Raw genomic sequence first — 26,408 nt, 5'->3', positions numbered from 1 at the left:
AGAGAGGGAGTGATAGGGAGCAAAAAGAAGAGAGATACAGAGTGAGAGAGATTTTCTGTCCACTAGTTTACTCCTCAAATGGCCATATGATCTGGGCTGGGCCAGGCCAAAGCCAGGAGCCTGCATCTCTGTCATAGTCTCCCATGTAAATACAGGGGCCCAAGTGCTTGGGCCACATGCCTCTGCTTTCCCAGGTACATCAGAAATGAGGTGGATTGGAAGTGGAGCAGCTGGGAATTGAACCAATGCCATTATGGGATGCCTACTTAAGCTGCTATGCCACCACACCAGCCCCAAACAATACGATTATCAACATCTTCATTTTACAGATGCAGAAACTGAGGCACAGAATGATTAATTTAAAGTTACACAGTTAGAAATCATGGATCTAGGATTTGGAATCAAGCCATCCATCTCTGATTAGTATTAGGCAAAACTGTCTAGCATGAGCCAGTTGTAGGATATGACTAATTTAAATACTAAATGCAAGGTTGGACTGTATTAATAGAAATATATTGTATAGATCAAAGGAGATAATTTTAACTGTAGTTGATTGCTCACTGACCAACCCAAATTTGGGGTGTTGAGTTTAATTCTGGGACTATAGTTGAAAAAGACCATACACTAATGAAGAAAAGGCTAAGGCATAAGGGTCCTGAAATTTAGATATTTGAAAGATAGAAGATCTGAAGACAGCCTAAAGAAAAGAAAGCTCACTGAAAATATATTAGTTTTCTTTATTTAGAGAAGAGCAATCACATAAAGGATATTAGATTTATTGTAGAATGCTATAATTGGCAAAATTAGGACCAAAGATGAAAACAAGGAAGCAGGCTTCACTTCAATATAAATAAAAAATAACATTTAGTGTTGTAAACAAATAGTTCTCTTCACAAACTTATAAATTCCTGTGACAGAAGTATTCAGGGGAATCTAACTGATTTTATGCAAAGTAATGTAGATAGGGTCTCTGCTAATTAGGAAAGGGCTGGGTTGGTAATAAGGAAGAGAAAGAAGTGGGTACAAACCAAAAGAGAGAAAAAAAAGAAGCAGGTGGCATGTGTTCAAAGAATGGGAGTTGGGAAGCCTTCCTGGACTGGATAAGACAAGGAATGCACAGCAATGGAAACAAAATTGCTATTTGGAGAACTAGGTATAGGGAACCAACCTCATTGCCTTATAAAATAAGCCTTATAAGCCTTGTAAAATAACCAACATCAATATTTCAAAAACAGTCAATATAGAATGAAATACCTTTGCAAACTTGATAGTTTTTTGACTAAAAAATGGGTATTTTTCTCAAGGAAGGAAGAGAAGATAATAGCTACCTAATGTCTACCAGTCATGGTTCTGAGGCATATTAATAGGTATTTCTACATTTAACTCCAAAGAAATCCAACAATGCTGTTATTATTATCTCTATATTAATGATGTGGACTGTAAGGCAGCTCAGAGTTTATCCAATTAGCAACAAGCTTAAGTCTGAAGGCCAGATCTGTCTGTTTTCAAAACCTGTGATTTTGTGAACAGCAAGGTGATGGTTGAAAACAAAGTAGGCTGAAGAACTCCATCTACATGAATTAGTCAAGTCTAGGCCAAAGCACCTTTGATTGCTACCATCTTATAATTCAACTTCTTAAATCAAAATATGGAAATGACAAAATATTTTCTTAGTAAGTTCCTACCGTCATAACAAAATACAATAGACAGAGTAATTTATAAACAATAGAAATTTATTTTTGGCAGTTTTGAAGGCTTTGAAGTCCAAGTTCATTGCATCAGCAGACTTGGTGTCTGATGAGGGCAACTCTCTCTGCTTTCAAGATGGCTTCTTCTTGCTGTGTCCTCGGATGACAGTTGAGCAAAAACAGATAAATGCACCTCATATAGCAGAAGAGATAGAAGGGCCAAAGGCTCTCCAGTACCTCTTTGAAAATCATGAATTCCATTCACAAGGGTGGAATCTTCATGACTTAAGCATTTCCCAAATGGTCCACCTCTTAGTACCATTACCTTGGCTTTAAGTTCCAATACATGAATTTTGGAGGGGCATACACATTCAAACTACAACAAACATGTAGAAACATTAAACCTTCTTCCACCTCCTAATGATATTATTAAGATGAGCTACATTCTTCAGCTACTTGGTGAGCACACAGAGAAAAGGATGAGTCTTAAGATGAGTAAGGGCATAGCTAAGCCTTGTATTTAGTAAGCTTTTTGGTGTGAGACAGTGTTACCCTGTGTAGGCAATATGGCATGAGAGTCTGTATTAGGGTGTGTGTGAGGCCAAAAACAAAGTAAAATAGATCATTTGGATAGGAACCAGATGCCCAAATTGAGTCCATTTCTCAAAGGTGACATGCTTGTTGGTGTGTGCAAGTTCTTAAATCACTCACAGGTTTCTCCTTCAGCCTTCCCACATAGTCTCTACCAAAGCTACTTCAGAAGCCTTCCTTTCAGAAAACTGGTAACCAGAATCCAGTCACTCTTACTGTAATTAAAAATTGAAACCACTGCATCTTAACCACCTCATTTTGAATCACAGTTAGGAAATGATCCTAAGCTTAGTCTATTCTAAAGTCCACGCACAGGAAATGCGGCCAGTGGGATGTATAAGGTCCATGAAATTGTCTGGTCTGGTTCTGCCAAGGCAACCACAGTTGGAATTCAAAATTCAATAAATCTATAGCAGGCTAATTTTTATGTTCATAACTTTGTATGGCCTTTGAATGATATTATAAATATCCAAATGGGCCTTGGCGGAAAAAAAGTTCCCCACCTCTGGACCTAAACCATCAACTTCCCAGCAACTAAGTCATCACTTTTCTGTAATAAACATGTAGACTCTGTTCTCTTTGGGAGGGAGTAGGGAGAGCAAATGAAGACACCATCCAAGGAAGGCAAGCATTTCTCCCAAAAGTTGAATATTTATTCTATAGATTCTTGCATAAATATTCTTTGCATATGAGATGATATCCCTATAGTAATATTACATTAATACTAGCTTCATTATTTTACCACAAGCAGGAAGAGACTTAATAGAAGATAATTATATTACTGGTTTTGGGACTTCAGAAAAAGAAAGAAATCAGTATTACATTTGCTCCTTCCTAATCCCCTAACTCGTCTCAGGACTTTTCAAAAGATAATTGCCTGTAATTCAGAAAGTTCATGAGTTAAATTACTTAAGACCCCAGAAACACACATAAGATCTGAGGAAGGCCTAGAGACACCATCTGTAATCTTTTTCCTAACAGGATTATCAAGACAGAATGATTATAAAGATGCTATGCTAAAATGATATGAAAATAGTCTTTTCAGTTCATGTATATCTACAAAAGGCATAAAAGAAATAACATATTTCATAGTATTGGTACTAAGCAACATATTTTAGCACTTTTATTATAAAAGTAATACACATATGTGATTGTTTTTGGGGGGACTGAAGGTATTTTTTATGCAGCCCTTTTTATGTTTACTTTTTTCAGTTTTTAAAAATTTTATTTAAGGTATGCAAATTTCATGTATTTCCTATATACAGATTCAGGAACATAGTGATACTTCCCGCCTACCTCCTCTCTCACCCACATTCCCACCCTTCTTCCTCCTCCTTCTCCTATTCCCGTTCTCAAAGAAATAATATATTTCATAGTACTAATACTAAGCAACACATTTTAGCATTTTTATTATAAAAATAACATGTATATGTGATTTTTTTTAAAAGGCAAAACATTTACAATAAGTAGCGATCCACTTCTTGCCTCACCTTCTAGCATACCTAAATATTTTTTTCTTAAGGTTTGTTTTATTTATTTGAAAGGCAGAGTTTCAGAAATAGAGGGAGAGCCAGAGAGAGAGAGAGAGAGAGAGATAGAAAGAGAGAGATCAGATCTTCCATCTGCTGGGTCACTCCCCAAATGTGTGCAATGGCCAAGGCTGGGCTAGGCTAAAACCAGAAGCCTGGAACGCCATCCAGGTCACCCATGTGGGTGACAAGTTCCCAAGTACTAGTGCTGGGACCAGTACTGTGGCATAGCAAATAAAGCCACCACCTGAAGTAACTAGCATCCAATATGGGCACTGGTTCGAGTCCCAGCTGCTCCACTTCTGATCCAACTCCCTGCTAATGTGCTTAGGAAAAGCAGTGGAAGATGGCCCAAGTGCTTGGATCCTTGCACCCAAGTGGGAGACCCAAAAGAAGCTCCTGGCTCCTAGCTTTGAACTGACCAGCTCTGGCCATTGCAGGCATTTGGGGAGTGAATCAGCAGATGGAAGGTCTCTCTCTCTCTCTCCTTGTCTCTCTCTCTCTCTCTCTATCTTTGCCTTTTGAATAAAATAAATACATCTTTAAAAACAAAGTATTGTTCAGCAGAGAGCTGAATCAGAAGTGGAGCAGCTAGGACTCATACTACATGTATATGGGATACTGGCATAATAGATAACAGTTTAATCCACTGTGCCACAACTCCTCCCCTATTGCACCCTAAATATTCTCTCCTAAAGTTAACTACTACAAAAGTATGTATCTATATATAAACCTTTATGTATTCTGAATTTGGGGACATGTACAGTTTTTCTATACATTCTCATTCAAATTGTGTTTATTTAATACACCATGGATATATGACTTACAAAAATACACACATGCATATCATTATTTATAATGGATGTCTAGTATTTCCTTTCATGGCCATATAATAATTTGTGTCACTAGTAGCTCACTAAAGGACATTTAGGTTTCCAGATTTTTACTTCCATAATTATTATTGTATTGAGTTTGAACCTTTACAAGGGTACTTCAAAAAGTTATGGAAATTGGAATTAGAAGATAACTTTATTTTGGTGTAAAAAATTTTAAAGTCATGCATAGATTTTTCAAAATACAAATTTTTTAAAGATGTATTTATTTTGAAAGTCAGAACTTAAAATAGAGATGGAGACACATACACCCACATACAGAGAGACAAGAGAGAGAGAGAGAGAGAGAGAGATCTTCCATCTGCTGGATGGTTCACTCCTAAGATGATCACAATGGCTAAGGCTAGGCCAGGCCAAAGTCAGGAGCCAGAAGTTCATTTGGGTCTCCCACAAGGGTAGCAGGGGCATAAATGCTTGGGCCACATTCCGCTGCTTTTCCAAGGTCAGTAGCAGGGAGCTGCATTAGAAGTGAAGCAGCCTGGACGTGAACCAATGCCAGCATCCCACGCATCAGCTTTACCCACTATGTCACATCACCAGCCCCTCATAATACAAATTTTTCTTTAATTTTTTCAAATCCTTCCTTGAATTTTCATATAGTGAGATCCTATTCATTGATACATTATCACTAGAGGAAATACTGGATCAGAAAATACATGTATTTTAAAAATGTGTCAGCCCATCCATGTGCTGTATATCCGTGAAAATATAAAGATTAATTTCTGTAAGTCTGGTGTTGTGTTTCAGCAGGCTAAAGTGCACTTGCAATGCCAGCTTCCCAGGTTGGAGTCATGGTTCAAGTACCAGCTATTCTGCTTCTCATACAGCTTCCTGCTAATGTGCCTAGGAAGGCAACAGAAGATGGTTCAAGTGCTTGGGCCCCTGCCATCCATGGGGGAGAGCAAGAAGGCGTTCCTGGCTCCGGTTTTCGGTTTTCTGCCTGGCCAAGGTCCAGCTCTTGAGAGCATTTAGAGAATGAAGCAACAGACCTAAGATTTCTCTCTTTCCCGTTCTGTCTCTTCCTTTCTCTTTGTCACTCAGTAAATACATAAATCTTTTAAAAAAAAAAGAATAATTAGTAGATTAAACTTAGTGATAAATAATTATTTTAACCAAAATAGAATAGAGGTTATAATTAATGATTTGCCTCTAGATATGAGGGAGTTAATATGAATTCTTTGGCTTCCCCTAAAACTAAAAAGTTATAATTCTTCTCTTGAACATTTCAGAAAAGAATTTCCATGCATCAAGACCCTGAATGTATTTTAAGAATATACATTTTGAATGATGCTTCATGCTTACATATTTCAAAAATTCCAGAAAATAAACATTTTCAATGAAATAGTGTGGAAAAGGAATAATTAATTATTAATTATTTGGAGCAGACATAAGTAAATCTTATTCCTAGTGGATGAAGATCTATACTTCTTAATAAGATGGTTAATAATGCTCAAGAATTTGAGTACACACATAAGCATGATTGTGTGTAGAACAATCTACAGGAATGTGTAGCTCCACCTGCTCAAATATGCAAAAGACATTTCATGATTGTTATAGTCTAAGATAAATTTTCTTGGACATGCCCAGCCATGCATGCATTAGACATGCCTTTCAGCCAAAATAAACTGCACTTCAATATGAAATGGAAAGCCAATTCATGCAGTAGGTCTATTTTCTATGTTGTTCTTTTGAAATACTATTTTTTTCATTTTCTTCATTCTCTAGGTTCTCTCTATGCATTAATTAATATAGGGATTTTTCTAAGAAATGTTTCCAACTATACATTTAAAGAAAAATTGGATAGACAGATGATGGATAATAGATAGATAGATAATAGGCAGATACATAGACAGTCTTTAAATGCTAATCCTTAATCACACATCCCTCCTTTTGGGGGCTTTGGTCCTTTGTCAGAATTGCTAAATATGAAGGTACAGGCAGCCAGTGATGGCTCCCTTGTCAATCTCAGTGGGTATGAGCAGTCGCTGGAGCTTGCAGTATCCGTTGCTAGGCAACCTGTTCATCTGCTGAGCCTGATATTTCAATTCAACAGCAGTAAAAGTCTGTTATGCTACAGCCTTTCAGAACTACCTTCATTACATAATATCTACCATTATAATAAAGGAGTGCCAAATGTTTAGGGGTGTGAGGGGAGCAAGGAAAATCAGTGCAGCTGTGTCATGGAGATAATGTCAAATTAGACTCTGCATATAAAAAAGTATAAAATGATGACGTTCTTAATGCTCAGTTCTTCCTGGTAGAGCATCGAAAAACATCCTGCGAGGCTATTTACTTGATGATATCAAATCAAATATTGTTTCTGTTTTAGAAAAGTTCTTAACTGCCACTGAAATGAAGCTAAAATAGCAGTGGCCTAGAGAAATAATAGGAATATTAATATTCTGGGTATAAAATGAGGCCAAGTATCTGTCCAAAGGACAATTCTTGAAAACAAGGCTTTTATGGAACTGCATTTGAGTCTGAAAAGCAGCAGTCATACTGGTATCCCCAAGTGCTAAACTTGCCTAAATATTTTCCTTAAAAATTGCCTGAGATTCTATGACATTCATTGGAAGTGGCTTCAAATAGTCCACTCATTATCCTTGAGTTTATTTTAGAAGAAGAAAATAATTGTTGTAATCAGTTGGCTCTGACCACAGTTTTTTTACTTATCTTCTCTGTGCCAGCCTTCCCTATTTACAAAATAGAAGTGGTCTCATTTCACTCACACTGCTATGACAAAAACAGCATAATCTGGGAGGCTTTCTAGAGTTTGAGAAATCCAAAATCAGATCACCAGTGGATTTCATGTCTAGCGAGGGCTTGCTCTGTTTTCTGGATGGTTTCTTCTATGTATTTTTAATAGGTGGAAGGGATGAGAAAGCTCCCTCAGACATCTTTTATAAAGACATTGGCCCCAGTCATGAGAGCAGATCATATTCCAAACCTGTCAACTCTTAATACCATCATATGGGAGATTAGGTTTCAATGTAAATTGGGGAGACATAATCATTCAGACCACAGCAGAAGTAAACTAACCAAAATATAATTTTGGATTCAACAATGCCCCAAACTTGAAATAGCAGCATTTTAAGCAGTATAGACAGTAATTTTTTCTCCCATGTAACAGTTTAGATAGAAATCCAGGGTTCATATAACCTCTTCTGTTTCTCCCCTTGTCATATTCAACTTGTAGTTTATTTTTTATGATCTAAAATATCCATTACAATTTTATTCCACCCAGCCGGAGGCTAAAGGGAAGTGCATCTACACTCTTTCCCTTTCAGAGAAAGACTGGTAGTTGTACTCATCATGACTGCTCCGATCCCACTGGACAGAAGTTGCTCACCCAAACTGGGAAATGAAGGTTGTCAGTTGGGAGGGCCTATTTCTGTTCAGCTAAAACTCAGCATAGCTATTATTGAAGGAAAGGTGTAACAGGGGATATTGGGGGAGCAACTATTTGTCTCTGCCATCTCAGCAGTGTTGTACTTTAGAAGTAATAACGTCGTCTTAAATTGTAATGTAAAATTTCTTTTATAAGCTAGAATTTAATTAATATAATTTATCACATAACATATATAATACAATTACACTGGCATCCTATATTGGAGTGCCAGTTGTAGTTCCAGCTGCTCTGCTTCCAGTCCAGCTTCCTGCTAATGGCATGAGTGTAGTGGAGGATAACCCAGGTGCTTGGGCCCCTGTCACTCATGTAGGAGACCAAGATGGGATTTCTGGGTCCTGGCTTTGCCCTGACCCAGCCCAGACTGTTAGAGGCATTTGGGGTATAAACCAGCGAATGGAAGATCTCTCTTCCTAACCCTCTCTCTATATATATCCCTCTCCCCCTCTATCCTTCACTTGGGCTTTCTTTCTGTTACCTGGGCTTTCAAATAAAAAAATGTCTTAAAAAAATGGATAGTGCCTGGAGAAAACAAATAGCAATTTAGAGATGACAAATATGTCCCTTTATTTGATTATGGTGATGGTCTCATCTATGTATAAACAAGTCAAAATGCAGCCAATTATGCATTTTAGATATGTGCGGGGGCCAGCGGGCACTGTGGCACAGTGGGTTAATGCCCTGGCCTGAGGTGCTGGCATCCTATGTGGGCACCGGTTTGAGACCCGGCTGCTCCACTTCCGATCCAGCTCTCTGCTGTGGCCTGTGAAGGCAGAAGAGGATAGCCTAAGTCCTTGGGTCCCTGCACCCATGTGGGAGACCCGGAAGAAGCTCCTGGCTCCTGGCTTCAGATTGACACAGCTCCAGCCATTGCAGCCACTTGGGGAGTGAACCATCAGATGGAAGACCTCTTTTTCTCTCTCTCTCTGCCTCTCCTCTCTGTGTAGCACTGCCTTACAAATACATAAATGAATCTTTAAAAAAAAGATATGTGCAGTTTAATGTATGCTAACTATCCTGATTTGAACTTCTTTTTACAAAGAATAAGGTATCTAGAAAACAAAAAACAAAAAAACCATGCACTCAAATAAATTCCATGGTTTTCCCTAGGGAAGCAGCTGCCAACAGGGTTAAGTTCAAGGCCCTCAAGGTAATAGCTTCATCAATAAAGTTATCCAGTGAAGCAGAAAGCTCAAATATGTGGCACTTTGCTGGGACAACAGTATAAAGTATATGGAAAAAAAAAAGAGGACTTTAGCTGGAAAATGGATCACTGAGTCACTTGCAGAAATCAGATTTGTTTCTTAATGTTTTGTTCCTGACCTCAGCTGGGTCATCAGCAGAAGGATCTACAGTATTCAGTTCAGAGTCAAGTAATTACGATAAAGAATAGGAGGACAGTCCTCCTGGGGAAAACGGAAACATGAGAATATACTCTCTTTGGGAAGAGTGGTCAGAACCTCCAGACAGCAAATGATTAGCAAAGATGAGGGAAGCAAATGCACTTTACTTTCCTATGAAGATAAAAAGAGGAAGAGGGAAATCACAGGCACCACAACCTTCCTGCTTACAGTAGCTCTCACTGAGAATGTTGTAAGGTTGTGAACTTACTAACTCCTTTTTTTGTCATCTACACTTTTCCTAATTTTAATCAGTTTTATTAATTCTTATCAGTATAGATTCTGTATTCTTTATTTATTCAGACATTTCTTGAGTACCTGCTTTTTACCCAGCAAACACTTTGCCAAGCACTAGGAAGAAAAAAATAAATTACTAGGGGCCAGAGTTGTGGCCTAGCAGGTAAACCCACTGGCTGTGGTGCCAGCATCCCATATGTATGCCAGTTTATGTCCCATCTGCTCCACTTCTAGATCCCTGCTAATGGCCTGGGAAAAGCAGCAGAAAAATGCCCAAGTATTTAGGCCCCTGCCACCCATGTGAGAGACTTGGATGAAGCTCTTAGCTGTTGGCTTCGGCCTGGCCCAGCCTTGGCCATTGCAGCCATCTGGGGAGTAAACCCGTGGCGGGAAGTACGCTCTCTCTCTCTCTCTCCCTCTCCCTCTCCCACTTCCTCTTCCTACTCTGTCTCTCCCTCTCTCTCTGTAACCCTGACCTTCAAATACATAAATAAATCTTTGTAAAAATAAATAAGAAAATAAATAAATAAATTCATCTCCAAAGACGTTCACAGTATGGGAGAAGGAGGTAGGTAGAAACCAAATTTCTACAGCTCAGTTTATCCATTTATTTCTGGATTTTTATGAATTTATTGTAAAAATATATTTCTTATAAGCAAGCCCAGTAGATAAGTGGAAGAAGACTGTTTTCTGTCCTAGAATGCAGAATCCCTTTCTTTTGCACACCATCAGGAATTTTTTATCTGAAGTTTAGAATACCAAATTGGTGGGCTTGGCCTCTGCATATCCTTGGCATTCCCTGTTTCCATGATATGGTAATATAAATAGAAGAAGACAGATTGAGGAGAAATGAGGCATGCATAAATTTCAAAAGTAAAATAAAAGCTAAAACCTTTATCGTGGAGCCAGGAGAATAGTGAGATTTTATGTTAATTAATGGCCTATAAAATAAAAAGGAAACAGTGTTTTATTTTACATTTCACATAATTGCTTTCCATGTTGCTTTATCTTTCATCTTGCCTTATATCAGTAAAGAAATCTGAAATATGTTTTACTGTATCAGGTGACTTGCCCATTGCAATACCACATCTTTTAAAAATACAACTCTATCATTTTTTTTTTTCCAAAGGAGCTGAGAAAGTTTTCATCAGAAGAGGGTATGAGCTCAAGGTTGACATTTTTTGCTTCTTAGTCAGGTGTCACATTTTGAATCCATTACATTTGGATGAAATGTGAACATGTGGGCTTGCGAATGTGGTAGAAGCAAGCTGAACACAGGAGTATGTCTAAATGGCAATGGTGACAACAGTCTAGGTGAAAATAATCTTACATCATTCCATCCAATCTATAACAAGCCCAACATTCCAAATGTTAATTAGCTAAATTAATTTATGTGAACAAGATGATTCACAATTTTAATTTGTATGGCTCCTTACTCATGGTCCATTTTCCATGTCTTCAAAAGTTTTCTAAATTCTTTATAAACCTTCATTTTCTTGGTGCTTTATAATGCCTTTGTAACCTCTTGGTTAAACATTTCATTTTTATTTTAATACTTCCATTGAATCTATAGTACATATTCAACTAGTTCAGTAGGGCGGAGGAGACTTTCACCCCAATATCACTTTACTGATTAAGTAAGCTGACTGAATTATAAAGACTGTGCTTCTGTAAGCAAGCACGGAAGCTGATGTACATGGGTCCTACCTTCTGTCCCTCACTCACACAAACACAAACTTAATTAGTGTTCCCAATTTTCTCCAAATTACTAATGCTGTCACAGAAAATTTGAGTGCTGAAGGAGTAAACACATTTTTCAAAGGAAAAACAACTCACTCCATCTATCAAAACTTTGTCACTACCTAAATAAGTTTTCATGTAAGTTAACCATAAAGAGAAATTCATCACCCAAAACTCAAATGCTGTAGAGATGCTGCCATTTATACTTTTGCTAAATAATGACAATGATTATCTTGATTTGAAATAAGAGCTAAATCATCCCACTCTCTTTGACCAATGGTTGTTACTACCCCCCCCCCCCCGAAAAAAAGAAAACAAACAAAAAAACAGCTGTGGATTCATAAAAGAAAAAGTAATGCCTATAGTTGCTAGTTTGTGGATTCTATAACCTTGAATGTGTTTTATATTTTTAAAGTGGAGTCTTTCTCCACAAAGCTGCAGATTTTCAAGTGTTTTGGAACCTATATGAAAATGTTCCTGTGGGGAACCTGAAGTGGATGTCTTGCATCCCAATCTCAGATTTCCTTGGCAGCTAATCTCAGCCACTGGGAATGTTCACAGTGGAGGGTTCATTTGTGCTTTTATAGGGGACTCAGGATGAAAGCATTGAATTGAAAAGAAATAAACTAAAATGGTCAGTTAGGGTTGATATTTTAGGTACATTTCCTAGATATATCTCAAGTAAATCACATGGATGCTTGCTTAATCTCACTTGTTAACTGAGATAGGATCTGTGTGTAGCACGTTCAAATAATTCCCTAGATTATAGATCATATTTTGGCAACTTCTGTGTTTCTGAGTTGCTAACTTCTACATGTTGTCAACTCACTTAACCTACTAAAAATTCTATTCATGTAGTAGATAACTATGGTGTCATGAGATGGGTAAGATATTGGAACTTCAACAAAGAACAACACAGATATAGTTTTCTAGTCCATTCTAGAACTGTCTGAAAACCAGTGGGCATGGAGCATGGATTTATTTCAGAAAAATGGCCTGAAAGAAGCCTGTTCAAGCAGGGCCAGAGGAAATGTAGATTAACTCATCAGAAGAAAACAAGTTGGTCATTACTGAATGGTTACCACATTTAAGACAAGTTTATCTAAACCTAAACCTCCCTTATGCTTTCTGTGCCCCTCTCAACTTTTACGTATGTTTGTATGAGTTTGTTTTTTTTTTTTTTTTTTTTTTTGACAGGCAGAGTAGACAGTGAGAGAGAGAGACAGAGAGAAAGGTCTTCCTTTGCCGTTGGTTACCCTCCAATGGCCGCCGTGGCCTGCGCGCTGCAACCGGCGCACCACGCTGATCCGAAGCCAGGAGCCAGGTACTTATCCTGGTCTCCCATGGGGTGCAGGGCCCAAGCACTTGGGCCATCCTCCACTGCACTCCCTGGCCACAGCAGAGAGCTGGCCTGGAAGAGGGGCAACCGGGACAGAATCCGGCGCCCCCACCGGGACTAGAACAGGGTGTGCGGGCGCCGCAAGGCGGAGAATTAGCCTAGTGAGCCGCAGCGCCGTCTGTATGAGTTTTAAATTACATAGCAGATATTTCTTAAAGCACACTGAATGTGTCTTATTTAGTAGCAATATTATTGGAGCTCAGTCAAATGTAAATAACAGTAAATTATAACATTATAACATTATCAACATTTGTCAAGCAAAATGATTATATATTTTATTACACAGGCTAGTAACAGTGTCACTTATGCAGCATTACATATTATATCATAGAGATTAGAAATTGAAAGATCTTTATAAGTCATGTCATCTTGCACCACTCATCTGTAGTGGCAGCATAGGGAATTTACAAGGTTGTTCAACTACCCAGCAGGAGTGCTGTAGGGAGAGCTCAATTTGCTCTTAACTCAACAGGCCTCCAAGGACAAGGAATTCAAACATGTCTTTTAATATTCTTTGAAGCTTATAAAGCAAGAGAGATTGGTCTTTTTTTGGAGATAATATCTCCTTCTTTGTGGAACTGGGGACAACAAGGCTATCAAAATATCAAGTGTTCCCTGCTGACAATTTTTGCTTAGTTCTAAGAACTGGGCAAGTTAAAAACCAGAGTCTCTTTTGTATCCCCAGGGTCAGCAAGCTTTTTCTGAAGCTCAAGGGTCTTGTTAGGTGGCAGAGGACAGTGTTCAAATACTCAGACCTTCTCAGCAGATCAGCTGAAGACCAGCAGAGTGAGCAGACGGGGACAGATCATCTGCAGAGAGAGTCTGGTGAGAGAGTCAAGCGCAGGGCCTGACTTCATGCTTTTCTCCTAGTATAATTAGTTCTCCTATAAATAGAAGAAAGAAGGAGATTGACCTTACCCCACTGAAGGCTGTTGGTTGGCCTCAATATGCAAGAGGGATTTTCAAAAAATTCTTAGAAAATGTGTGTGATTTTTAATGTGATTTTCATGTGAACATTTTAAAGTATACTCATATCTGAAAACAGGCATATAAGTGGAAGAGTATATCCATAGGATCTTGCTTTCAGAGGAACATGTTATATGTGAATATTATCAAAGGGAATGAATTCTTTGCATTTGCATGGTTATTGTTCTTTCCTTGTAATACCCAGTTAACCATGTTGCTATTTTAACTTCAGGAAAGCAAAAACCCTTTCCAATGATCCCCACTCCTCGACTCAGGTAGGTTTTATTTAGAAATCATGAGACTTCCAAATAGTTAAATTACTACAACAATAAGTATAATTTTTCATGAGAAAGAGAAGTTCCATAGAACTAAATACAAAGCCCATAGGCTGTCCCTTTCCCTGCATATAATTGCTAGAAGTAAAACCAAAGATCTTTTTTCCAGATGGGGGAGAAATCTGGTAACAAAAAAAATATGTTATTGATGCTCATTCATTTTTATTTACTGAGACTTGAGTTTATTGTCTCTGCAAATTGCAAAGCTGTGACCTTAAATAATACATGTAAATGTGTTTCTTTAGAAAAAAATAGAAATTCGAGTCAGAACACAATTTATTTAGCTAGACGTTGCTGTCTCTTCTTTTTCAAAAGGAGAAAAAACTGAAGTCCAGTTCATTTGTTGTTCACTTTCCCTCTGTTTCCAACCTATGCAAGTCCTCCCAGGATGGTGCTTGTCAAGAAATGGCATTTTTCATTTAGAATCTCTCTCTAGAGTTAAAAACATATGCCTGGATGACCACAGAAAGATCTGGTAGAGGTCTGAATTATAAGTAAGGGTGGATATTTATCAAAACTACAGCCCATGGTAAGGTCAGAGGGTTCTGTCCCTAAAAGTCTGGATGGAGATCAGCAGAAGAATGTGGATAGGTATATTAGTTTTAGATGTTCAGTTCCCAAGTGATATAAACCCAACTGAAGCCAAGAAAATTAATTTTGAGAATCTGAGATACAACTGAATAGCCAAATTCCAGCAAGGGTAGAGACTTAGAAAGCTTCAGAAGCATTTGAGATCATGGAATCCTAACTGAAACTTCAGGAGAGTGCTTCTATTCCTAACTCTGTTTTTCTGCATATTGTCTCCATTCTTCTTTCTCACAACCAAGGATATTTTTCCAGATGACAAGAAATGTGACTGCTGGCAGGTCCACCTTAGGAACAAGATAAGAGAGGAGAGAGAGAAGAGAGAGAGAAGAGAGGGGAGAGGGGAGATGGGAGAGGGGAGAGGGGAGAGAGGAGAGAGAGAGAGGAACCTTTTGTGACCTAGATGTGAATCCCAGGGAGTGATTATGATGTTCCTGGTTCACACATCTACCCACTGAGTAATTCATTGTTTTCAGAGAAATGAGTTACTTTAACTGGTCAGACCCAGAACAAATACACACTTACCTATGTTTGGGTATCTCAGTGATAATGTCTGTGAGCAGCGCAGAGGCAGCCTAAAGCAAGAACAAAGCTGTAATGGGTAATGTAGTAGCTACTCTTAACAGCTGAGGGAGGGGTGTTTGGTATTCTGTGGATTTCACAATGACCCTGTCACAGTCTCACTTAATGTCTGAGAGTGACCTTGTATAATGTTGATGTTCTATGAGATGGTTTATGTCCAACAGGAGAAAAACATGGTCTAGCTGTGAGAATCAGACTAACTTCTGTAACACCCAGTCTTTGCTACTCCAGACCAGATTGTACTAAATGATGCCATCTGTGAGCATCAGAGGCATTTTTACATGTCAGAGAATTCTTTTTTTCTTTCTTAAATATTTGATAACCAGGCAGTCTGTAGATTTTTTTTGGAAGTTTTGCAACAATTATGTATTTGAGAGGCAGAGAAACAGAGAGACGGGACAGTGAGAGAAAGATATCCCATAGTTCACTCCCCAGTGCCCACAATGGCCCTGGGCTGGGAGCCAAGAACTCAATTCAGATCTCTGTGAGTGGTAGGAACCCAATTACTTTTATCATCACTGCTGCCTTCCAGGGTCTGCGTTAGCAATCAGAAGCCAGAGCTGGTTATTGAACCCAGGCATTCTGATATAGGATACAACTGTCTTAACCGCTTTCTTGAATAGGACAAATGACCATTCTGTAGAGATTTGAGAGTTTAAAATTGTTGAGGATTAGTCAATTTTGAGTAACTGGTAAGCAAGTGATCCTTTATAAACTTAAGGAAAACCTAGAATTGAAGGGAAAAAATTGACCCTGAGGAAAGAATTAGAAAACTGAAGGATTGAAAGCATCTATAGGCAGATTTTTGGAGCCAGTAAAAGAGGATTAATAAATCTACAAGGTGCTTGAAGAAGCAAGAGAGCACATGACAAAGAACTTGTATACTTATCTCCAAATTCAAGTTACACACATGTGTACATATTTTTCTATGTCTTCATACCTCAAAAAAGTGTGTGTATTTTCAAAAAGAATTTACTCCCTGTTTTGGACTTGAAGGGAAGAACATGATTAATAAAAGCCAAAAACTTGAGATAAAACTTCAGGGGCTGGCACTGTGGTATAGCAGGTTAAGCTGCCTCCTGCATTACCGACATTCCATATGGGCACCGGTTCGAGTCCCAACTGCTACACTTCCAATCCAGCTCTCTGCTATGGCCTGGGAAGGCAGTGGAAGACAGCCCAAGTCCTTGGGCCCCTGTACCCATGTGGGAGACCTGAAAGAAGCTCCTGGCTTTAGATCGGCACAGCTCCCGCCATTGCAGCCAATTGGGGAGTGAACCTGCTGATGAAAGACCTCTCTCTCTGCCTCTCCTTCTCTCTCTGTGTAACTATGCCTTTCAAATAAATAAATAAATCTTTCTAAAAAACCCTTTAAAAATAACTTACTAGTGGATCTCAGTCTTAATATGTAATTGACTATCAAGTGTGAATAAGAATGGGATCGGTATTGGAACAGAATAAAAAGGCACCAGGGTACCATGAAGAGTGTGTCCATAATCCTTTAAAAATGAAGAAAGAATGCATTGTGGGTTCAACTAAAGTCAGTCCATATGAACTTATGATGGAACTGGCTCCATCCTGACTCCAAAGAATCATGATACAGACATTATCATGGTACCATGTTGGATAATGATATTTTATCCATAGATTAAATAAAATGTTGATTTTATAATTCTAGTATTTTGAATATTTAGATAAGGCTGATTCCTGATTCTTATGAAACTCAACCTGAAGAATTAGATTTTAGAAACAAACTCTGCTGTTCTCATCTTATAGTGTCAAAATCTCTACAATGCTACCATTTTAATTTTATTTATTGACTTATTTGAAAGTCAGAGTTATAGAGAAAGAGAGGTAAGGGCAGAGAGAGGGAGGTCTTCCATCCTCTGATTTACTCCCCAAATGGCTGCTATGGTCAGGGCTGGGCCAGGCTGACGCCAGAAGCCAGGAGTTCTTGACGGCCTCCCATGGGGGTGCAGGAACCCAAGCACTTGGGCCATCTTCTACTACTTTCCCAAGCATATTAGCAAGGAGCTGGATCTGGAAGCAGAGCTTTCAGAATTGAAATCAGCACCCATATGGGATGCCAGCACTGAAGATGGTGGCTTTACTAGCTACACCACAGCACTGGCCTCTATTTTAATTTTTTTTAATCCACAAGCTTTTCATCTGATGTTAACAATTTGAGAAAGTTGTAGTCAAGTTCAGATATGTAACTATCTAAATTCCAAAATGTTTAATATTTATCCTATCATATCAGTTTATATGAGTGAGTACTGGTTAATGTCTTCAACATGGGCTCTGAGCTAGGAAAGAAGCATATAAAGATTATTATAACATGACTTGACATGGATCTATTTAATTGCTATTAACTCAGACTTCTATAAAAATGATCTTTATCAAAATGCCACTAAGCATATGTTAACATGAGATAGGTGACATGTTAAATCAAGTAGATTTTCTGCTATGTTAGTGGCTGTAGAACTATATCAGATCTGAAATCACACATATATTAGGTTGACTTTTCTTTTCTACCTATAAACCAGAATATAGTTGTTGGATATTAAATGACTTATTCAAAATTAAAATACAGTGTTGAATATTTCACAATCTCATTAGGGATTTTGAAAATTGCTTGAATCCATTAATTCTAAGTTCTGAGTTCGAGTTTGTTAGTTCGAGTTTGAACCAATGGAAGGAAGACCTTTCTGTCTTCCTCTCTCTCACTGTCTAACTCCATCAAATAAATAAATAAAATCTACAGGAAGAGCCTAGCGTGAGTCAGGATTGGAGCCCAATGAGGGATAGTGTACCTACCAAACTAGAGGAGAAAAAAAATTAGGGACATATTTCTCCCACCCTGATCACCTTGCAATGGCATCCTGTGACAAGCTGATAAAGTGGGTTCCATTTTGGACATATGTAACAGCTGTGCTAGCTCGTGACCATTCCTAGCAACCAGCTGAGTGGAGATTCCTAAGTCTGGTGGGGAGAACTGACAGGGGGCTGGGTGCTTGACTATAGGAGGCTTGTGTGCTGGGACTGTGAAAAAACTGAAGCTATACGGGTGGGCTCATTGTATGGTTGGGACATTGAGCAGTCACTGTGGCAAGCTCCATATGTTCAGGGCTCTCTGGTGACCAGGTGAGAGACATTGCTGGGGAATCTGAGCTTACACTGAGGACTGCATGAATCCTTTGTGTGGTCCTTGGAGCAGAATGGATGAATATTATACCAACTGGGGATAGAACTCAGGCACTGGTCTCATTTTAGGAGAGGAGCTTAGCTGAGCAGAATAAACATTCCCTCTGATTAAAAAAAGGAAAAAAAAAAAAAGAGGAAAAAGAGGAGATTTACTATACCAAACCCAGGTGTGTCACCTTTGATGTGCTCTTCACCCTGGAGAACTAAAGATTTCTCTGGCCACACCCACAACATGCCTCTAGGTAGTCACCAAAAGTGGACACTCCACTAATCTACAGATAAATAGTACAAAGATAAAAGCCAACACACACACACACACACACACACAAACACAAAGAAGAAACCAGTGAGTATCTCTACAAATGCTGAATAATGATCACATCAATTCAAGAAACAAGAATAAGGGAAGCAATATTATGCCCTCAAAAGAATTCAACACTTCAATATTAGAAGTGAAGATGATGAGATTGAAGAAATGCCAAAATGGAATTCAAAAAATTGATCATAGGATTTTTTTAGAAGTAATCAAAAGCAAATGCACAAACTAATGAAATCCATACAAGACATGAAAGAAAATTTCTCCCACAAAATTGAGATCTTAAAGAGAAATCAAAATAAAATCTTGGAATTGAAGAATTCAATAGAACAAGTAAAAAATGCAGTGGAAAGTCTTAACAACAGAATTGGTGAAGCAGAAGAAAGAATATCCGACTTAGAAGACAAAGCACAGGAAATTATACAGTCAGATAAAAAACAAGAAGAAATTAGAAAAATAAAAAGCACTATTGGTAATCTATAGGATATTCTCAAATTACCCAACATACAGTTTCTAGGAGTTCTTGAAGGCACAGAAAGAGAGAAAGGATTAGAAGGCTTTTTGATTAAAATAATAACAGAAAACTTCCCTAATTTGGAGAAAGAAAGAGACATCCAAGTACATGAAGCACATAGAACTCTTAACAGACATGACCAGAAAAAGATCTCCACCACGACACATTATAGTCAAACACACCACAGGAAAACATGAAGAAAAGATTCTAAAATGTACATGAGAGAAATGTCGGATAACTTTAAGAAGATCTCCAATTAAACTTTCAGTGGACTTCTCATCAGAAACCCTAAAGGTTAGGAGAGAATGGTGAGATATATTCCAAGTCTCAAGAGAAAAAAAAAATGTCAACCTAGAATACTATACACTGCAAAGCTCTCATTGATTAGTGAAGTTGAAATAAACACCTTCCATGACAAACAGAAATTGAAAGAATTTGTTACCACCTGTCTAGCCCTGTGAAAGATGCTTAAAGATGTGCTGCATACAGAAACACAAAAATATGGTCATCACTACAAAGGAAATAAAGGGAGAAAATCTCCCAGTAAAAGTACAAAGGAAATCCAAAGAAGAAGGTAGGAATATTTATGGATAAATGGCAGGGCAAAATAGTTACTTATCAATAGTCACCTTGAATGTAAATGACCTTAACTCTTCAGGTAAAAGACACAAACTGACTGAATGGATTAAAAAGCAAAACACTTCTGTTTGCTACCTTCGAGAAACACATTTCACCAACAAAGATGCACACAGACTGAAAGTGAAAGGATGGAAAAAGATATTCCATGCTAACAGAAACCAAAAAAGAGCTGGTGTAGCCATCCTAATATCAAACAAAAGAGACCTTAACACAAAAAACTGTTAAAAGGACAAAAAAGGGCATTATGTAATCATTAAGGGATCAATTTAACAGAAAGATGTAACTACTGTAAACATATGTGCACAAAATTAAAGGGCACCTGGCTATCGGGATCTAAAGGGAGAGGTAGACTCCAATACAATAGTAATGGGGGCCTTCAATACCCCTGTTCAGCAATGGACAAATCAAACAGACAGAAAATCAGCAAGAAAAGAGCAGAGTTAATAGATACTATAGACCAAATGGACCTAACAGATATCTACAGAACTTTTCATTCTACAGTTGCAGACTACACATTCTTCTCACCAGTGCATGCAACTTTCTCTAGTATCAACCACATGCTAGGCCATAAAGCAAGTCTCAGCAAGTTCAAAAAAATCAAAATAATACCACGCATCTTCTGGGACCGCAATGCAATGAAGCTGGAAATCAGCAACTCAGGAATCCCTAGAACGTATGCATACACTTGGGAACCAAACAACATGCTCCTGAAAGAACAGTGAGTCATTGAGAAATAAAAAAATTCTGTAAACAAATGAATATGTCAACACAACATATCAAGACTTATGGGATACAGCAAAAGCAGTGTTAAGAAGAAAGTTTATAGAAATAGGTGGCTACATCAAGAAATTGGAAAGGTACCAAATAAATGAGCCATCAATGCATCTCAAGTATCTAGACAAACAACAGCAAACCAAATGTGGGGAGCAATCCGGACTAGACTAAGTTACTCGAATTAAGACTTATTCTATGCATCTGCTCTCCCACAATATGGCGCTGGGAGAGAAGTAAACAGCTTCCGCACAGCTGCCTCCAGTTCAACCAATTAACTGTAGGACTTGCTCCTGATTGGAGAGCAGCGTACTTGGCGTGTGGGCAGCCGAGTTGGGATTGGCGGAGGAGGACTATAAAGGAGGAGAGAAACGGCATGCACCAGGAACATCTATGGGGAACATCTAGCTGAAGGAACACCCGTGCAGCCCCCAAGAGAACCGGCCGGTGGTGTGCCGCTCCCCTGCGGAAGTGGGGAATGCGGCCAGGGGGAACTGCCCTTCCACGGAGGTGGAAGGGATAGTAGCCAACCCGGGAAGAACCAGCAGCAAACCCGGGGAGGGCCGAGCAGACGAAAGAACAGCGCAGGGTTTAGTGTCGTTCCCCCATGAAGACGGGGAGCGACATAATGGTGCCGTGACTCGGATAGGAAACTTAGGATGGATAGGAAATCTAGGAGGGAAGAAACGGGAAGAAGTGGAAAATACCGGAGAGAGAGACTAGCAAAAAGCCTAGGTGCCGGAAGAAGCTATTGAAAGCCTAGGCATAGACTCGGATACGGACTACGGGGGGAAGCTGGGAGGAATCTCTAAGGTCGAAAGCGAAAGTGAAAGCTAGAACAAACAGACTCGGACGCGGACTGTGGGGAGAGGCCAGGAGAAATGAGGGAGGAATATCGTTGGAGGAAAGCTTGGGGAAACATACCGGGTAGAGAAAAATGTTAGGGAAATTGAAGCCGCGGGGGGCAGGCCAAGGCGGAAACGAAAGCCACTTTGGGATTCTCAAGTTAGCCCGGGAATAGGGGGCGAAAAGTTAAAACCAGAAGCTGAGACGCAAGCCAGATTGGGATCCGTCTGATTAGCCCGGGGAGCAAAGGACGGGAAGCCAAACCGTGGGGCGGAGACGTACGCTGGGTTGAATTCGCCAGGCTAGCCCGGGGAACTTAGATTGAATCCTAGTGGCGGAGACGCAAGCTACGCTGTGTTACTCGCGGAAGCCGCCGCGTGCAGAGAGAGCACGGGGCGTGAATAGATAGGGAACGCTGGCGTAGGCCGTGGTTCAGACGCGAAAGGGTTAAGCGTGGAGACCGCGGAGCGCGCAAAGCCGAGCCGCGCAAAGCCGGGAAGCTGCGCAGATGAGAGAGGCGCGCGGGCTGAAGCGGCGCAGAGCCGGGAACCCGCCGGCGGGGCGAGGTGCCGGAAAGCTGCGGGGATAAGAGAAACAGAAGTTTAGAAGTAAAAGAGAAATAGGAATGTTGGCAGACAGAAGTAAAATGGGAGAAATAGGAATGCCCGGAGATAGAGAAATAGAGAAAAATAAGGCCTCCCCTCAACATGCCAATTAGGAGGCTTGGATTCGGTCTGCCTGATTTAAGGCGGTAAGCGCCAGCAAAGCTCGACCAGAGTATGAGCCGCAGGTCACCGAAGACAGGCACGAATTAACATCAGTAAGGCCTCCCCACAAAAAGGCAATGAGAAGGCTTGGATTCGGTTTGCCTGATAGGTTTTGTAAACACCTGCAGGCAGTTCTAGCAGAGCAGAGCATGCGCTGCAGGGCACCGAACACAGGCACGCATCAGCGCCTAAAAACCTCCTCACAATGGCGAAGAGAGGACCCGGATTCGGTTTGCCTGATAGGACTTGTAAGAGCCTGTGGCAACTCTAGCAAGTAGAGCAGAGTGCCGCGGGACACCGAAGACAGGCGCGTATCAACGCTAAAAAATAAAAAGAAAGGGGGATCTGTGGGGAGCAATCCGGACTAGACTAAGTTACTCGAATTAAGACTTATTCTATGCATCTGCTCTCCCACAATATGGCGCTGGGAGAGAAGTAAACAGCTTCCGCACAGCTGCCTCCAGTTCAACCAATTAACTGTAGGACTTGCTCCTGATTGGAGAGCAGCGTACTTGGCGTGTGGGCAGCCGAGTTGGGATTGGCGGAGGAGGACTATAAAGGAGGAGAGAAACGGCATGCACCAGGAACATCTATGGGGAACATCTAGCTGAAGGAACACCCGTGCAGCCCCCAAGAGAACCGGCCGGTGGTGTGCCGCTCCCCTGCGGAAGTGGGGAATGCGGCCAGGGGGAACTGCCCTTCCACGGAGGTGGAAGGGATAGTAGCCAACCCGGGAAGAACCAGCAGCAAACCCGGGGAGGGCCGAGCAGACGAAAGAACAGCGCAGGGTTTAGTGTCGTTCCCCCATGAAGACGGGGAGCGACACCAAACCCAAAACTAGTAGGTAAAAAGAAACAATTAAAATTAGAGAATAAAAAAATTGAAACCACAAAAACAATATAAAATGTCAGCAAGACAAAGAGCTGGTTTTTGAAAAACTAAAATTGACACAGTATTGGCCCAACTAACCAAAAAAAGAAGAGAGAAGAACCAAATCAATAAAATTAGAGATAAAAAAGGAAATGTAACAATAGACATGACAGAAATAAAAAAAACATCAGAAATTATTACAAAGATCTGTATGCCAACAAACCAGAAAACCTAGAAGAAATGGATAGATTCTTGGACACATACAACCTACCTAAATTGAGCCATGAAGACACTGAAAACCTAAACAGACCATTAACCAAATTGGAAACTGAATTAGTCATAAAGACCTTCCCCCTTCCCCCCCAAAAAAACACCCAGGACCGGATGGCTTCACTGATGAATTATACCAAACATTTAAAGAATTACCTCCAACTCTTCTCAAGCTGTTCAAAACAATCGAAAGGGAGGAAATCCTCCCAAACTCCTTATATGAAGCCTGCAACACCTTAATTCCTAAACCTAAAAAAGAAACAACAGCGAATGAGGACTAAAGACCAAGTCCTTGATGAACATAGACATAAAAATCCTCAACAAAATACTAGTCAATTGAATCCAACAACACATCAGAAGGATTATTCACCTGGACAAATGGGATTTATCCCTGGTAAGCAAGGATAGTTCAACAATCACAAATCAATCAATGTGATACATCACAATAACAAAATGAAGAACAAAAGCCATATGATTATCTCAGTAGATGCAGAGAAAGCATTTGATAAAATACAACAACTTTCATGCTGAAAACTCTAAGCAAATAGGGTATAGATGGAACATTCCTCAACACAATCAAGACAATTTATGACAAACCCACAACCAGCATCCTAATGAATGGGGAAAACTTGGAAGCATTCCCACTGAGAACTTGAAAGAGACAATGATGCCCACTCTCACCATTGCTATTCAATATAGTCCTAGAAGTTTTAACCAGAACCATTAAGCAAGAAAAAGAATTCAAAGGGTTACAAATTGGAAAGGAGGTAGTCAAACTATCCCTATTTACAGATGACATGATTCTGTTTATATAGGGATCCAAAACATTCAACCAAGAGGCTATTGGAACTCACAGAAGATTTTGGCAAAGTAGCAGAATATAAAATCAATACACAAAAATTGACAGCCTTTGCATACACATATAGTACCAAGGCTGAGAAAGAACTAAGATCAATCCCATTCATAATAGCTAAAAATAATCAAATACTTTGGAATAAATTTATCCAAGGATGTCAAAGATCTCTACAATGAGAATTACAAAACTTTAAAGAAAGAAATAGAAGACACCAAAAAATGGAAAAATCTTCCATGTTCATGGATTGGAAGAATCAATATCATAAAAATGTCCATTCTTCCAAAAGCAATTTACAGATTTAATGCAATACCAATCAAAATACCAAAGACATTCCTCTCAGATGTAGAAAAAATGATGCTGAAATTTATATTGCAATGCCAATCAAAATACCAAAGACATTCCTCTCAGATGTAGAAAAAGTGATGCTGAAATTTATATTGAAACACAGGAGACCTCCAATAGGTAAAGCAATCTTATACAACAAAAACAAAGGTAGGGGCAACACAATACCAGCTTTCAGGACATACTACAGGGCAGTTGTAATCAAAACAGCATGATACTGGTACAGAAACAGATTGATAGACTGTCGCTCCCCGTCTTTGTGGAGGAACGACACAGGACCCTGCGCTGTTCTTTTGTCTGCTCGGCCCTCCCCGGGTTTGCTGCTGATTCTTCCCGGGTTGGCTACCGACCCTTCCACCTCCGTGGAAGGGCGGTTCCCCCTGCCACATTCCCCACTTCCGCGGGGGAGCAGCACACCACCGGCCGGCTCTCTCGGGGGCTGCACAGGTGTTCCTCAGGTGTTCCCCTTAGATGTTCCTGGTGCATGTTGTCTCTCTCCTCCTCTATAGTCCTCTTCCGCCAATCCCAACTCTGCTACCCACACACCGAGTACGCTGCTCTCCTCCAATCAGGAGCAGGTCCTACAGTTTCTTGGTTGAACTGGAGGCAGCTGCGTAGAAGCTGTTACTCCCTTCTCAGCGCCATATTGTGGGAGAGCAGATGCATAGAATAAGTCTTAATTCCAGTAACAGTCTTAGTCCGAGTTGCTCCCCACAGATCCCCCTTTCTTTTTATTTTTTGGCGTTGATACGCGCCTGTCTTCGGTGCCCCGCGGCACACACTCTGCTCTGCTTGCTAGAGTTGCCCACAGGTGCTTACAAGTCCTATCAATCAGGCAAACCGAATCCGGGTCCTCTCTTCGCCATGTTGTGAGGAGGTTTTTTGGCGCTGATGCGTGCCTGAGTTCGGTGCCCTGCAGCGCATGCTCTGCCAGAACTGCCTGCAGGTGCTTACAAGCCCTATCAATCAGGCAAACCGAATCCAAGCCTTCTCATTGCCGTATTGTGGGGAGACTTATTGATGTTAATTCGTGCCTGTCTTCGGTGACCTGCGGCGCATAAGCTGCTAGCCGCCCGCAGGTGCTCACCACCTCCCTAATCAGGCAGACCGAATCCAAGCTCTCTCATTGCCGCATTGAGGGGAGGCCTTATTTTTCTGTTTCTCTATCTCCGGGCATTCCTATTTCTCCTATTTTACTTCTATCTACCAGCATTCTTATTTCTCTCATTTTACTTCTAAACTTCTGTTTCTCTTATCTTCACGGCTTCCCGGCGCCCGCCCCGAGGCTGCTTCTCGGTGCCTCACCACCCCGCGGCGGCTTCCCGGTTTTGCGCCGCTTCAGCCCGCGCTTCTCTCATCTGCGCGGCTTCCCGGCACCCGCCCTGCAGCGGGCTCCTGGCTCTGCACGGCTCGGCTTTGCGCGCACACTCCGCGGTCTCCACGCACTTCGCGCCCGCACCACGGCCTCGCGCCAGCCCCACGTTCCCTATCTATTCATGCCCCGTGCTCTCTCTGCACGCGGCGGCTTCCGCGAATCACACAGCGTAGCTCACGTTTCCGCCACTGGTATTCAATCCAAGTTCCCCGGACTAACCTGGCGAATTCCAACCTGGCGGCCCACGTCTCTGCCTCTGGTTCCAGATCTTCACCTCTTGCTCCCCG

The sequence above is a fragment of the Oryctolagus cuniculus genome, chromosome 5 (assembly GCF_964237555.1).
Source record: "Oryctolagus cuniculus chromosome 5, mOryCun1.1, whole genome shotgun sequence".
NCBI lineage: Eukaryota > Metazoa > Chordata > Mammalia > Lagomorpha > Leporidae > Oryctolagus > Oryctolagus cuniculus.
The sequence above is the reverse complement of the archived record's forward strand: the minus strand, read 5'-3'. Positions refer to the sequence as shown.